Source organism: Adiantum capillus-veneris, chromosome 25 (genome assembly GCF_014529385.1).
Source record: "Adiantum capillus-veneris isolate H3 chromosome 25, ASM1452938v2, whole genome shotgun sequence".
Classification (NCBI taxonomy): Eukaryota; Viridiplantae; Streptophyta; class Polypodiopsida; order Polypodiales; family Pteridaceae; genus Adiantum; species Adiantum capillus-veneris.
The window spans coordinates 29,668,113-29,684,899 of NC_140955.1; positions in this window are offsets into that span (position 1 = coordinate 29,668,113).

Below are 16,787 nucleotides of genomic sequence, written 5' to 3' on the forward strand. Positions count from 1 at the left end.
CCACACACACTCACAAACACTCTCATTGTGTACTATGCAAAGTGCAAGACCTCCCTCTCCTTCTCCAAGCAAGTAGAGGTTGAGAGCCTACACCAACACTCTTGGCTATGGAGTGCAAATCCAACCAAGAGCCATGCTTCAATGCTTAAGCTTGCCATCTCCTTCTTCTTCATTACTATGCTATTATGTATGCTAGCAACAAGAGTATGATAAGTGAGGAACTAATTCTTTCTCCTACGAAATGTTTCTTCTTCCTCTTCCCTACCCTCATTCCCTGCTAGCTCTCTCCACCTTCGAAGGTGTTTGAGGTCTTGGGATTGAGGCTTGGGATAGTTAAAGCTTTCTTCAAGTTCATCTTATGCTATGATTGTGATGCATGAAGCTTTCCATATTCATTGCATCACCTAGGTGACAAGGAACACAAAGAATGTATTGTAACAAGTCTCTCTTAATGGGAGAAATCATAATACAAATGCCTATTGGAGGGGGGACCGGTTCCACATAAATCCGGTCCTCAAATGTTGTCATGTTCTCTAAACTCTCTCTCTTGCAAAAGTATTGTCTATGCCAAGTTAACTAATTGCTATGATTATGTTGCTTACTTCAATTATGTCAACCCGCTATGCTCACAAAATCATTTCTTGAAAGTACTCTCATTAAATTCCGCTACTCTCACATATTAAGGCAAATTCCATTACATTGGTATCAGAGCATTTGGTTTCTCTTTTCTTGCTTAAGAAGAGAGGTCCTTAAGTAGCCTATAAATGGTTGATGTTGTTAATTATAATAGAGTAAGTGGAACTGGGATCTAATATCGGTTTTGTTAAGCCCACTATGTGGGGGATGGTGCACACCTCGGGAGCTTTGGAGTTAATAATGGAGTCTTTTTAGACTTGCCTACGGCTTTACCATTATTGAGCCACAAGAAGTCCGAAAGGAGCTAGCCCTTGGCAACTGTGCTATGCTAGACCTACTCTTCTACTCTCTATAATTAACCACTTTGAGCCGTGGGTGTAGATACTTAAGAGCCAATTTTCAAAGGCTAAGAGGAGTGGCAACTAAGGTTTTGAATTGCCAAAGCATACACTAAGTACATACATAAAATTTTGTTAACATGGCTGACAATAATCAAGAGAGTAGAATGAACATTGATAGCTTTGATTTTGCACATGAAGGTGCTAATGATGATGCTCCCATGTTTGTGAATTATCTTGTGACTAGGTTGCAACAAGCTATGGGCAACCCTACTTTGCAAGCCGAAGTTACTCAACAACTTCGTGCCTATGGAATTTTCGTTCCTCTCCAAGAGGAGAGAGAGCTTAGGAGGCCTCTTGAAGAGACCCCCAAAAGAAGACTCTCTCCCATTCGAGAGGAGGAATCCAAAGAGAAAGAAAGCAATGAAAGTCTAAGTTCTTCTGAAGATGTGGCTCCACTAAGAAGGCGGTCTAGACGATCGCCTACTCCTCCCAAGAGGAAAAGAGCAACCCATAGTCCTTCTCCTCATCACTCTGAAAGGCAAGAGAGGAAACAAAGGAAGAAAAGGGCTAGGAAGAGGTCACCCTCTTCTCCTTCTTCTTCACCTTCCTCCTCTTCCGATGAAAGTTATGGCTATTCTCCTAGAGAATACAAGAGGGGAGGACATCGCAAATCATTTCCTGCATGGCGAAGGTCACAAAAGCTAAAGAAGTTCAAGGAGGGAGGAAAGAGTATCTCTTTTCTCACCTAAGATGGCACCTTTGGTGCTACTGACAAAGTGTTGGCCTTCATCCAGCAATTTGATGCGGCCTTTGGGGACGAGGGCTTCACAGAGTCCTCCAAGCTACGTCATGTAGCTATGCACTTCCAAAAATCAGCTCGTCAATGGTGGGCTAGCCTTCGTGGCAATGGAGAAGCCCCAAAGACATGGAAAACTCTACGAGTTTCCATCATGAAGCAATTTCTGCCAAGCGATACTAAAGATAAAGTTCTTACCGAATGGCGCGGCTTGAAGCTTCTCTCTCATGAGTCTATCAACAAGTATGTAGACAAGTTTTGGGATCTACATCTCAAAGCTACTGTCTTTCAAAAGATAGACTTTGCCGAGCAAAGACAGCAATTCTGTGCGGGATTACCTTAAGAGATGGCCGAATATATCAACTCTCAACGGCCCGGTACTATTACCGAAGTAATCCACCACACCATGGTTACTTCATGCATCAATTTCCATCAAGGGGCTAGACGTAATGTCAAGCCCATGGAAAACAAAGATAAAAATGATGCAAAGGGGAAATCCAATGCTCAAAATAATTCCCAAGGCACTTCCAACAACAACAACAACAACAACAATCGGTCCAAGGAGAAGGGAGTTTACAAAGGTAAAAACAAACTCTCTCCTGAAGAGCTTGAAGCTTTTCGCAAGGACTATAAGTGTTTCAAGTGTGGAGAGCAAGGACATGGCTATCGTTCTTGCCCCAAGAAGAATACTCGCAATGAGACTCCTAGAGCTTCCACCATCGAAGCTCCAAAAGAGGATGCTCATTGCAAAGGATCATCACTCTCCTATGCTTGGGAAAAGGTAAGAGAGCATGATGCCTTCATCTTGTTTGACCCTGGCTCTACTCTTAACTTCATATCAATAGAGTTGGCCACCAAGTTGGGCATTCAAGCTTTTGAGATGGGAGATATAGTAGTCACTGATGCAGCTTTCAAGGGACAACAAGCCTCCGTTACTCCCTTGATTGGGAAGTTGAGGCTTCATGTCCAAAGCTATGTCGACAAAGAAGACTTCTTTATCTCTCCTCTCCAACATCAGGATGTTATCCTAGGGGCACCATGGTTTGATCGCATGGCTGCCAACATGAAGTTCCCTGAAAGGAGAATTTACTTCACTTACAGGGGAAAGAACATGTATATAGATGCTAGTGAGTGTGGTCACACTATTCCACTTGTAAATCCTCTTTCTTTTGATAAATCAATGAAGAGCTCAGTTTCTGCGTACATGATTTATGTCAACGAGTCTCTAAAAGCTAATAATGTTTCATCAAATGAAAATGATAGGAATCAAGAAGAGTTAGACTTGTCTACTTTTCTAAAAGGGTTCCAAGATGTGTTCATTGATGATATCCCTATGGACCTACCTCCAAAACGAGGGGATGATGACCATCGTATTGAACTCCTTCCAGGAAGCTCACTGCCTAACAAACCTCCTTATCGAGTCTCACAAGCTCAACAAGAGGAGATTATGAGGCAAGTACAGGAATTGGTAGACAAAGGGATGGTGAGGCCTAGTTCCTCTCCCTTTTGTTCTCCAGTCCTATTAGTGCAAAAGAAAGATGGTACATACCGTATGTGTGTGGAATATCGAGCACTAAACCATATCACTATCAAAAACAGATTTCCCATGCCTCGGGTAGAAGATCTGTTTGATAAGCTACAAGGCTCTACCTACTTCAGTAGGATTGACCTTAAGAGTGGCTATCACCAAATAAGGATAGTGGATGAAGATATCCTAAAGACCGAGTTTCGCACAACATTTCGTCTTTATGAATATCTAGTCATGCCTTTTGGCTTGACTAATGCACCAGCTACTTTCAATCGTCTCATGGAGAAAATTTTTAGACCATATCGTAAATTCACTGGAGTGTTCTTTGATGATATCATCATCTACTCCAAATCTTTGGAGGAACATAAGCAACATCTCCAAGTGATTTTTCAAGCCTTGAGGGAAAACAAACTTTTTCTCAACCAAAAGAAAAGTGAATTCTTCCTTCAAGAGATTCAATATCTAGGTCATATTATCTCTCACGATGGTATTCGTATGGATCCATCAAAGTTAGAGGTAATAAAATCATGGCCTAACCCAAGGAATCTACATGAGCTAAGAAGCTTTATTGGTATGTGTGCATACTATAGACGCTTCATAGCAAAATTCTCTCAAGTAGCAGGACCACTTCACGACTTAACAAAGAAGAACGTTAAGTTTGTATGGACTGCTAAGGAGCAAAATGCTTTTGAAAAACTCAAAGAGAAGCTTACTTCCCAACCAGTCCTCGTGCTTCCGGATCTCTCAAAGCCATTTGAGGTCCAATGTGATGCGTGTGGTGATTGCCTTGGAGCGGTTTTGCTGCAAGAAGGGCATGCCATAGCATATGAGAGCCGAAGGCTCAATGGTGATGAACGAGTCTTGGGCATTTATGAGAAAGAGCTTTTAGCTGTTCTACATGCCCTAGACACATGGAAGCACTACCTATTGGGGACTCCATTTATCCTACGAACCGACCACCAAAGTCCCAAGTATTTCATGACGCAAACCAAGCTTTCCGACAAACAAATGAGGTGGGCAAATTTTCTTTCGCAATTTAATTTCCATATTGCTCACATAGCTGGTAAGCACAATCAAGTTGCCGATGCACTTTCACGACGACCAAAAGTTAATGCGATGTCTATAGCTACTCACCATGATCTATCCTCTATGATAGATGAGTATGCTACTGACCCTGACTTTAGAGACATAATGTCAGCCCTTGCTTTGGGGAAGAAAGAGGAACCATTCACCTTGCAGGATGGTTATCTTCTCCACGGCAATAGGCTATGTGTTACCCATTCCCTTCGTGAGAAGGTTATGTATGAATACCATGCCTCCTCCATATGCGGGGCATAGAGGTATTCAATCTACTCTCCGAGGAGTAGAGACGTACTTCTATTGGCCTACCATGAAAGTGGACATACAAGAGTATGTATCAAAATGTGTAGTATGCCAAAAGACCAAGTATGATAGAGGGAAGAAACCTAGATTACTCCAGCCATTGCCTATTCCAAATTCACCATGGGAGAGTATATCCATGGATTTCATCTTTGGATTACCCAAGTCTATCCATGGGAACACAGGAATATGGACAATAGTCGACAGGTTTAGCAAGCAAGCACATTTCATTCTTGTCAAAAAGATTATTAAGGCACACCAAATGGCAACTCTCTTCATATCTCAGATTTTCAAGCACCATGGATTACCCACATCCATCGTGTCAGATAGAGATCCTAGAATGACCAGTAATTTCTGGAAAGGTCTCTTTGAAAATCTAGGAACAAGATTGAATTTCTCTTCGGCCTATCACCCACAAACGGATGGTCAAAGTGAGATAGCCAATCTTACGATACTTGATCTACTCAAGACTTATGTTACCGAAGTAGATCAACGCTCACAATGGGAAAAGTACTTACCTCTTGTAGAGTATGCCTACAATAATACTATACATACTTCTACGGGAAAAGCACCTTTTGAGATCATTGAGGGAAGACCTAAAAGTCCCTTGCTACTCAAAGTACATGGGAAGATCTTCGCTGCCGATGAGTATAGCCGTGATCTACAAGAATCTTTTGAAAAGATTAGGGAGGCTATATCCATCTCTCAACAAAGGCAAAAAGCTGCTGCTGATAAGCACAAAAGAGCCTTAATGTTCAAAGAAAATGATTGGGTCTTACTCAAGTTTCCTAAGGCTCGATTAAGGCAAACGACGGGCAAAAATCCTTCGGGCCATCAAAAGTATTATGCTAAACTAGCAAAAAGATACTATGGTCCTTTCCAAATCTTGAAGCCCATTAATGAGACGGCTTATCAACTCAAGTTGCCCAACCATTGGCTTATACACAATGCCTTTCATGTAAGCCTGCTTAAGCCCTACAAAGGAGAGCCACCCACTGAACCAATTATTGAAGACCCTCCCGAAGTTGAAGACCAAGAAGAGGTGCTACAACCCGAAGCTGTCCTTCGGCATGAAGACAAGGTACTACGACATGGTAAGATAATCCGACGGTATCTTATTAAGTTCAAAAATTATCCTTTTGAAAATGCTAGATGGATGCAAGGAGTACAACTTAAGGATAGTATGAACCTTGTCAATGCTTACAATGCTACATTAGAGTAAGCAAATGTACAAATTTCTTTTAAATGACTCATGGTTTTGTCTTATATGACTAGTCCTCTTTTTAATTGTGCACAAATTTAACTAGTATGCATGCTTAGAATCATGTTTGTGATGATGACGTCTCTCAAACACCAAGTAGAATTTGTCACTCTACTTTGGGAGAATGAAATGGACTAAAGAGCAGACATGCTTGCGGCAGCTATGTCTCCCAAGCACCAAATGGATTAGTCATCCATCTTGGAAAGATGTCGTAGGGTAAAAAGGGATCCTTTACCCGCTAAGTACGATTGACTAATGACTAAGACTTTATCTCTTCTACCTCATAGTCGAGGACGACTATGATTTCAAGAGAGAGGTAATGTCATAAAATCTAATATCTAACCAACCCAAATGATTTTCTCATATTAAATTGATCACTTAATGTGGGAGAATAAATGGGAACAAGTGTTAAGATATAGATATGTGCTTATAGATCTATCTCAACACGGGGCCAATGGTAAAGGGGCCCAAAAGGGAGATGGTCTATCAAAGAGCAAGGCTAACCAATGGAGCATAAGACCTTAGGGTTAGCTTCATTGAAGACCTCCAATAACGTGTGTAAAAGTCCTTTGACCTTAGGTAAGCTAGGGCTGAGCTTGAGGTGGGAACCCAGCCCAAGCTCGAGGTGCTTGACCTGCTTGAGGTGCTTGTCATGCTCGAGGTGTTTGTCCTACTTGAGGTGCTTGATTAAGGTGCTTGAGGTGCTTGACTTACTCCATGCTTGAGGTGCTTGACTTGCTACATGATTAAGGTGCTTGAGGTGCCTTGAGATGCTTGCCTGAGATGCTTGTGGGAACACCCCCTAGTCCAAGTGCTTTGTCATGCTTGATGAGTAAGGTGCTTGAGATCCTAAAGTCAAAAGCATCCCTACAAGAGGGGGGGCGAGCCCTTTTCCTAGTGATTAGAGAAAGAACACACACTCACATTCACAAGGGAAGCCCCAGCTTGAAGAGGCAGCAAGGACACATGTCAGGTCCCTACCCATGTTACCTTCATGTGTTGCTTGAAGCCTATTGGCTAGGCTTCAAAGGGGTCCAATGATAAATTACTTGAATTATCTAATTTTTTTTGCATTTATCAAGTCCTCTCTCTCAAAGGGGAAAGGGGGACACTTGTCCCAAGGCTACCCATGTTGCTTGTAATGGCTCCTGCTTGTGATTGGCTAGGCCTGGAGGGGTCCAATGAGCTTCAAGCATGAGCTACAAGGGGGGGTCGACCCAAGCAAGCTAGGGGGGTGCTTAGGGGGTATACTCACCCACACACACTCACAAACACTCTCATTGTGTACTATGCAAAGTGCAAGAGCTCCCTCTCCTTCTCCAAGCAAGTAGAGGTTGAGAGCCTACACCAACACTCTTGGCTATGGAGTGCAAATCCAACCAAGAGCCATGCTTCAATGCTTAAGCTTGCCATCTCCTTCTTCTTCATTACTATGCTATTATGTATGCTAGCAACAAGAGTATGATAAGTGAGGAACTAATTCTTTCTCCTACGAAATGTTTCTTCTTCCTCTTCCCTACCCTCATTCCCTGCTAGCTCTCTCCACCTTCGAAGGTGTTTGAGGTCTTGGGATTGAGGCTTGGGATAGTTAAAGCTTTCTTCAAGTTCATCTTATGCTATGATTGTGATGCATGAAGCTTTCCATATTCATTGCATCACCTAGGTGACAAGGAACACAAAGAATGTATTGTAACAAGTCTCTCTTAATGGGAGAAATCATAATACAAATGCCTATTGGAGGGGGGACCGGCTCCACATAAATCCGGTCCTCAACTGTTGTCATGTTCTCTAAACTCTCTCTCTTGCAAAAGTATTGTCTATGCCAAGTTAACTAATTGCTATGATTATGTTGCTTACTTCAATTATGTCAACCCGCTATGCTCACAAAATCATTTCTTGAAAGTACTCTCATTAAATTCCGCTACTCTCACATATTAAGGCAAATTCCATTACAGGTATTGTTTTTTTTTGTCAGGATTAATGCATAAGAGCAATATTCCATCTCGATTTGTTTTGTATAGCCTACCAGCTAGTAATTGACACATAGCCGATTGCTCAATTAATCCGATCGTAATAGGAAGTGGTATTTGTGAATCCACTTGAGCTATTGTCATCAATGACACCATGTTTTCTAACTATCGAGGTATCAGTTCCACAGAGAACAAATAGGTCTCTGGTAGATCATTGTCTACCCCTTTAGGTGATTCTCCTGAAACAATCCTTGACAAATGATCTACTCGTTGATGTGTAGTGCCCTTTTTTACAACCACAGTGAAATCAAATTCCAAAATAATGATGAACCATCTCACTATTCTTCCTATGCTGCATGGCTTGTTGACCAAGTACAACAAAGCTTGGTGGTCCACAAGAACACAAACGTGCTGGCTAATAGGTAATGTCTATACTTTTTAACAACATAGATCATTCCTAATCCTTTCCTTTTGGTGGTGGTGTAATTCTTTTCTGCCATGTTCAACTATTGACTAGCATAAGAAATAGGAAAGTTAATTTTCTCGTCTCCTGGTTGAGCTAGTATACAACCGATAGCAAAATTGAAAGCATCTACATATATGTGGAATATCTTATTTCAATCTGGTGCTTTCAATATTGGAGCTGAGGTGAGAGCTTGCTTAAGCTTCATAAAGGATTCTTCACATACGTCGGTCCACTCAAAGTGTGTAATCAAGCTATACATGGGTTTTGCAATTATAGCGTACATGTAGATGAACTGTCTATAATATCCACAATGCCCCATGAAGACTTGTACCCCCTTGACTATTGTTGGTCTAGGCAAATAAAAAATGACAATTTTTTTTTCTATATCAGTAGCTATGCCATTTTCAGACACTATATGTCCAAGAATTTTTCCTTGTCTACCCATGAATGTGCACTTTTAAGGATTTAAGCAAATCCTATAAAGTCTATATTTTTCGAATACCTATTTGAGGTGTTCAAAATGATCAGCTCAGATTGATGAATGTACGCATAGATCGTCCATATATACTTCTAAGAATTTCCTAAGATATTCTGTAAAAGCATGGCTCATCAATGTTTGAAATGTGGCTGGAGCATTGGTTAACCCAAATGGCATAACCCGATAGGCAGAAATATCCCATTCTGTTGCAAAAGCAGTTTTATGCTGATCTTTTGGGTCAACCAAAAGTTGATTGTATCCCGAAAAGTCATCTAAGAAGCTGTAAGCTTATTTTCCTGCAACTTGTTCTAGAACATGCTCAATGATTGGAAGAGGAAAGTTGTCTCTAATGGTAGCTGCATTTACTTTTTTGAGATTGACACACACTCGTAATTTTCCATTCTTCTTGGGTACTACCACAATTAGAGACACCCAATCTGTGTGTTCAATTCCATAAATAAATTTGGCTTCCTTTAGTTTTTCAATCTCTTCTTTTATCTTCCTGGCAAATGTTTCATTATACGTGTATGGCCTTTGTATACTTGGTTTCGCGTCATCTCTCGTGGGTATGGTATGTTGACAGATTTTTGGATCAACACCCTTGAGATCCTTGTAAGACCAAGCGAAAATATCTCGGTATTCTTTTAGCAAGCTCAGCAAGAGCTCTTTTTCTTTCTCTATTAGGTCGTTTGCAATGTAAGCATGTCTAGGCTCTTCTCCTAGTTCAGCCAGGTCTATCTTTTTAGCGTTTTCAGGCCCTTCGTAGGACTTGCAGTACAACAAAATAAGCTGTTATCGACGCATATATCGACGCACCGCGTCGATATCTGCGTCGATATCTACGTCCTTGTGAATCTGTCGCTATTTGCGTCGATATCTGTGTGGAAAGGCTTTATTTGCGACGCATATTTGGACGCATATAGCGACTCAGATATCGACGGATATATAGACGCATATATCAACGACCATAACATAAATTTTTTTTCTTGGGCAGAAGGCAGGTAGCCTGGCTGTGCCCAGTGAAAAGATGGACACAGCCACCATGCACAGCCAGACTTCCTGCCCTCTGCCCAAGAAAGCGAGCAGCACCAAAATCAACCGTGCTCCCGCAGAAATTTCGCCAGAGTTCCCTTCGTTTTTACATAAACTTTTCAAAAAAAAAAAATCATGTATACGCCTCCTACATGCTATCCATGTAGGATCTCACATGAGATTTAAGGCCGATGACCATAACGAACCATAACCATAACTTAAAAGCATAACCATAACGAACCATAACCATAACTTAAAAGCATAACCATAACTTAAAACCATAACCGACCAATATAACCACTTTGATCATAACCAAAAACAAAATTAACAATAACCAAGCATAACACTACAAGAGGCTATTCATATTAGCGACGCTCACACAGCGACGCTCAAAAAAAATAATCCCGGCGTCGCTATGAGCGTCGCAAATTTACAAAGAAATTTGCAACGGTCATAGCGACGCTCATAGCGATGCCGGCTGGGCTAAAAAATAACCGAGCGCGCCCAAAAACTCAGATCTCAGATCTGAGTTTTTCGGCGCCCTCAAGCAAGGAGCAGGTAACGCTCTCCCTCTCTCTCTCTCTCTCTCTCTCTCTCTCTCTCTCTCTCTCTTTTTCTTCTCCACACACACACACACACGACGAGAGGAAGGAGAGCCAGGTATGCTCCTTCCCTCTCCTCATTCTCATGTTCCCTTCCCCTCTTTCTCTCTCCCTCTCTCTCTCTCTCACACACACACATACACACACACATAGTGTTTTTGAGAGAGAGAGAGAGAGAGAGAGAGAGAGAGAGAGAGAGAGAGAGAGAGAGAGAGAGTACAAACAAAAACAAAAACGCACACACACATACATAAACAAAGAATGCACACACACATTGAGAGAGGAAAAGAGAGAGAGAGCATGCATAAACAAAAAACGCACGCATTGAGAGAGGAAAAGAGAGAGAGAACATGCATAAACAAAAAACGCACACATTGAGAGAGGAAAAGAGAGAGAAAACATGCATACGATCCAAAAAAACGCACACACATTGAGAGAGAAAGAGAGAGAAACTAATTTAACGTCTTAGGAAACTAATTAAAATTAAAAGACCTAAAGATCTAGCCGAGGAGGAGTTGAACTCAAGACCTATTATTCAAGAGGGAAATGGCATAATCAATCTATCATACTTGGCATGGGTGATAGAAAGGTTATACCATTTATCTCTTTTTATTGGCACACACATCCACACACGCGCACACACACAAGAAGAAGAGAGTTATAACGTCGTAGGAAACTATCTTAAAAGACGTTAAAGATTAGGTTATATGTAGACTTACATTAAATTAGATTTAGGTTTATTTTTAACTAGATTTACGTTTATTTACGCTAGATTTAGATTTACGTTATATTAGATTAGATTTAGGTCTCCATAGACTGCGATGCCTGCATGAAGCAGGTGAAGAAAGCCCTCAATGGAATATAGGGTATTGCTGCCTTCACTCATGGTGGGCTCCGTCGATCCAAAAGTACTGGTGAAATGTCTTCAGAAGATAGGGAAGAAGGTGGATCTTCAGGGCGGCAAGAGTCACTACATCCCCGACACAATGACCATCTAGACAACCTCTAGTCATTCAACAGCAACTTCAAAGTTAGTAACAAGAGCAAGAACGGTCTAAAGGGCCAATTGCTGTCGTCAGATGTGGATGGAGATGAGGCAGCGTCACCGCCGGAAGTTAACTCTCACATCTTTAGTGATGAGAATGCCAACTCTTGCCGAGTTATGTGAAAAATTATGTGTTAAATCAGTTTTAAGGTTCTTATAATCCCTGTTAGTTTAGTTCTTTGTTTTTAATATAACAATTTACGTTAGATTTAGATTTATGTTATATTAGATTAGACTTAGGTTTATTTAGGTTTACCCACACACACACACACACACACACACACAAGAAGAAGAGAGTTTTAACGTCGTAGGAAACTATCCCAAAAGACGTTAAAGATTAGGTTAGATGTAGACTTACGTTAAATTAGATTTAGGTTTATTTTTAGTTAGATTTACATTTATTTAGATTTACGCTTATTTACGTTAGATCGAGTCCACGCAAGAATTACTTACGGTTTAGGGTTTAGAGTTAGACGAACAGTGAAAAGATCTATTGTGAAAAGATGTTAAGATGCTGTGAAGTGCTACAGCTAGAGAAGAGGCAAAGGGGTTTTGTCCACTACATGCAGTATCATGTAGACGTGGGTGTGTAGATTTCTTGTACCCACAAATATAGGTATTGACCAATAAAGACGAGATTATAACCCGGTGGTTTTGATCTCCGTGCACCTCTAGACCGAGGTGTGCGGGGATTGGACATGACTAGAGAATGTGAGGTAAAGAGAGAGAGAGAGAGAGAGAGAGAGAGAGAGAGAGAGAGAGAGAGAGAGAGAGAGAGAGAGAGAGAGAGAGATAAGACGAAGAATGCCAATAGAATATTAAATTTGTTGTCCAGGTTATAAGTTTTTTATATATCCTCATTATGAGTAGTGACGAGGATGTGGGACCGTCCAACCGAAACACCTATCTCTCAACGAGGGTCTTATGTCCTTGTAGTCAATGCAAGCATGCTGTGCGACGGACAAGACGTATTTCTTTGCAGCACGTTCGCGAATTTGGCGAGTTCGATCCATCTATTATAGATCGAGTTGTTGCCAATTATAACTCGTCCGACTCTGACGCTGGCCAACAAGCAGCAATCTTGCAACCCAATAGACGTGTTCGCAGGCGCTTTGGTCAAGCAGCATATGTGAGGCCACAAGATGTAGCCTCTGACAGCTCGGGGGATGATCATGCAGAGCACATTCCCAACGAGGCAATGTTTGAGCCCGAGATTGATGAAATGATCGAGACGATCATGGATTCAGAAAGGCTTATCTATGATGATATGAAAAGTGAAGCCGATACGCCATTGTATAATGGAGCACGTATGTCTAGATTGAAAGCACTCCTGGTTCTTCTCAACATGCAGGCAAAGTTTGGATGGAGTGACACTAGCGTCACAACGCTTTTCAGGTGATCTATTACAATTAGCTTACTTTAATAAAACTCTAAATGTATAATGATCTGATAGATTTTTACACGACTGTATCATATTTTTATGTTGTGTAGATTGCTGAAAGAGCACATACTACCAGCTGACAATGTGATGCCAGATTCCCGAGATGAAGCAAGAAAGATTTTGCGAAACTTGGGGATGGATTACAATTCTATCCACGCTTGTCCTAATGACTGCATTCTTTTCAGAGGGGAATACATAGACATGGAGAAGTGTCCGAAATGTGATTCCGAAAGATATCGAGTAGATCTCCACGGGACAAAAATTCCACAAAAGGTTTTGCGACATTTTCCTCTGCTTCCTCGCATCAAGCATTTCTTCGAATGTAAGTCCATGGCCGCCCTAGCATCATGGCATGAGGAGAATAAATCTTCGGATGGTGTGCTACGAATTCCTGCAGATTGCGCAGCCTGGAAACATATAGATGGAACATGGTCGGATTTTGCCAGGGAAGCTCGAAATTTGCGCTTAGGCCTGGCTATGGATGGCGTAAATCCATTTGGTCAAAGATCAACATCTTACAGTGTATGGCCCGTTGTCATCGTCAACTACAACATTCCCCCGTGGTTGACTACGAAGAAGGGGCACCTATGGCTAAGCTTGATTGTGCTAGGGCGATATAAAGTGGGGAATATGGATGTGTATCTTCGTCCACTATTGGAAGAGCTACAACAATTGTGGATTGGCATAGAGGTGGTGGATATGAGCCGACACACAGGACGACGGAATGCTTTGATCAGAGGCATTCTAATGTGGACCATGCATGACTATCCCGGGCTAACAGAATGCTCAGGTGATCTATTGACACTCCTCACTCAGACACTGTAAATCTTGTTTTTCCCATAGTTGATCTATTATCATGTGTATACATGCAGGGCTTCAAACAAGCGGATACAGAGCATGTGTCACATGTGGACCTAAACTGAATGCACGTAGGGCACCCTCACTGAAGAAGCAAATCTACGAAGGTCATCAAGTGTATCTTCCAGAGAATCATGTGTTACGCGACGGCTTTTTGGGAAGAGAGCCACCAAGGATGTCTGCACAAGCATGGTTAGAGCAGAAGGAGATGTGCGATGACGGATTGCCTCCAGGGATGAAGAGACTATCTCTATGGTACGAGTTACCATACTGGCCCCGACTCATGATCAATCACTTGCTCGATCCAATGCACATATTCAAGAATGTGGGTAATCTACTATGGGACCATCTGACCGGCAAGAAAGATACTTTGGGAGCCAGAGTTGACCTTAGAAATGTGGATCGTATGGAGCAATATTGGCCGCAAACAGCGTCTGATGGATCGATAAAACTCCCTAAAGCACCATGGATTTTCACAGGAGCCCAAGAACGCAAAGTAAAAGAGACCATTCGATCTTTGCGGACCCCCACTGGCGTAATGCACTCGCTCCAAACGTGTTTTACTAAAGAAGGAAAGCTTACCGGTTTGAAGTCACACGATTGGCATAAAATGTGTCAGGTACGTTCATAGTGGACTTTAATATCATTGCATAAAATGTGGACTTTAATATCATTGCTGCACATACTTTACAGTTTATTTTACCGGTTGCCATTGAGGGATGTTTGTCTCTCGACATCCGTAACACAATCTACAAACTTGCAAAGCTGGTGCAATGGATCTCACAAAAGGAGATCAACGTAGACTCCATACCATTCGCCAAACTAAATGCTGCGGAGCTTGTGTGCATGTTTGAGAAACATTTTCCTACTACAATGCTTACCATTCAGGTGCATCTTCTTGTTCACATAGTTGATGAGGTGGAAATAGCTGGCACAGTTCATTCTAGATGGATGTTCTTCTTAGAACGTTTCATGAAAACTCTTAAGGGATATGTGCGTCAAAAGGCACGTTCGGAGGGTAGCATGGCAGAAGGTTGGTTGGTATCAGAGTCCCTAGTGTACATTGGAGAGTGGCTAGACGGATTTGATAAAGCCCGGAACACGCTATGGCGAACCATAGATGATGAGCGCATATCTGGGATTGTCATGTGCAATCTCGGTGTTGAGAAGAAGATGACGGAAGATCTAGAGGCTAAAATCAACCGATTTTGCATGCTTCACAATCCAGTGATGCAAAAGTGGATTTCACAATATGAGGATGCAAAGCAAGAGCGACAAAGGGCACGAATCGAGTGGAGACGGGGAAGACGACCACCGATGCACTATCCAACGGTTCTGGAGAGCCTACCAACCTTCATGAGCTTAAGATGGTTGCACAACCAATTGAAAAGCGCACAACAATGCGGTGACAAAGTGACTGAGGAAGAGTGGGAGTACTCTTGGGGTTGCGCGACCAAGGTAAGTTTGCAATGTACGACTAGCAAGTGACTTTATTTATAAACGTTTGAACGGCCACTCATAATCTTTGTTCGTTGTAGTATAAGTCATACACAGCAGCATGGTGTAAAGGTCGACATTTTAGGGTGGAACAAATCGACAAAAAGCGTTTTACTCAAGATTGTGGAATCATGGCAAAATTTGAACAGTCTAGTCGACGACGTTCCTCTGATGCAGATCCTGTGGTGGCGGAACTCACTTACTTCGGCACGCTGCAAGAGATTTTGAGGATCGATTATAGAGGATTTTTTGTCGACTTGTTCGACGTGCAATGGTTCAAGATAATCATGGAGGGTCGCAACGCTACTGTGCATAGAGGAGAGTCTGGTTTTCTTGAGGTGGATTCTACTAAGAAATGGACTGACCTAAGAGACACTTTCGTACTACCCGAGCATTGTGAACAAGTAAGTATGTAAATAGTTAACATCCCTCTTTTACAAGTTATGTGCTTGAAAGCTCTCATGTAAGTTATGTGGCTCTGGCAGGTAATATTTCATCCTACAAAGTCTACATCAAACTGGTGGTACGTCATAGAGGTAGCCCCTCGTAGTGCAAGGACGTATGAAGGCTACCATGTGCCAATCACAACGGCATCAATGGAGGAGATCAGAGAAGATGCTCAATCAGAAGCCGCTGCGGTTGTGCCAGACGAGCATCAAGATGCTACTACTCTATATGGGGTGCATGCAGAGGAGCTACAAAATGAAACAGAGGATATGTGTTTAAACGGAGAGCTCTATATAGATATAGGAAGTTATGCTGAGTTATGCGAGGATGAGAGAGAGATCTCTTAAAGCCACAAATATTGTATTTGAACAATTTTGCTCCGTGTTGTAAAAGCTCTGGCTCTCTAAGTACCTTCCATGGTGTATAACGCTCTTTTCTACTCGCGCTCACATCTTTTGATTGAAAATTCTGAGTTTTTGACTTGCCTCTTCTATCACTCAATTCATTGCGTCATTGTATTTATATGCGTCATTACGTCATTGTATTTAATGGTCTTTGCGTCATTGTCTACTCTATTCATTCAATATTAAGTTTAAATATTCGTGTGGTTAATGCAGGTATGGATGATGAGGAGTTTCTTTCTTCTTTGTCACCGCAACAGAGACAGTGGTACGTGGAGCGTCATCGCTTTGGCACATCATCGCGCGTTCCTAATCCATCCGCATCTCCCTCTCTTTCGGAGCATTCGGCGCGCTCCGAAGTTTCGGCGTCGACGAGACGAGCTTCACACTCGTCTAGACACCGGCGCTCTAGTGGTGGCGGTGGCGGTTGTTGTGGAGATTTCGCCACCGATGCCTCCACACCGCCTCGTGTTCGACGAGGCTCTTTACCCTCCCCTTCTTTGCCCGCCCCCACACCAGCCACATCATCACCATCTACGCCAGGTTTTGCATGGCTGACTGTTCCTAGAAGCTACACACCTCTACCTACTCCGCCAGGAGCCACTCTA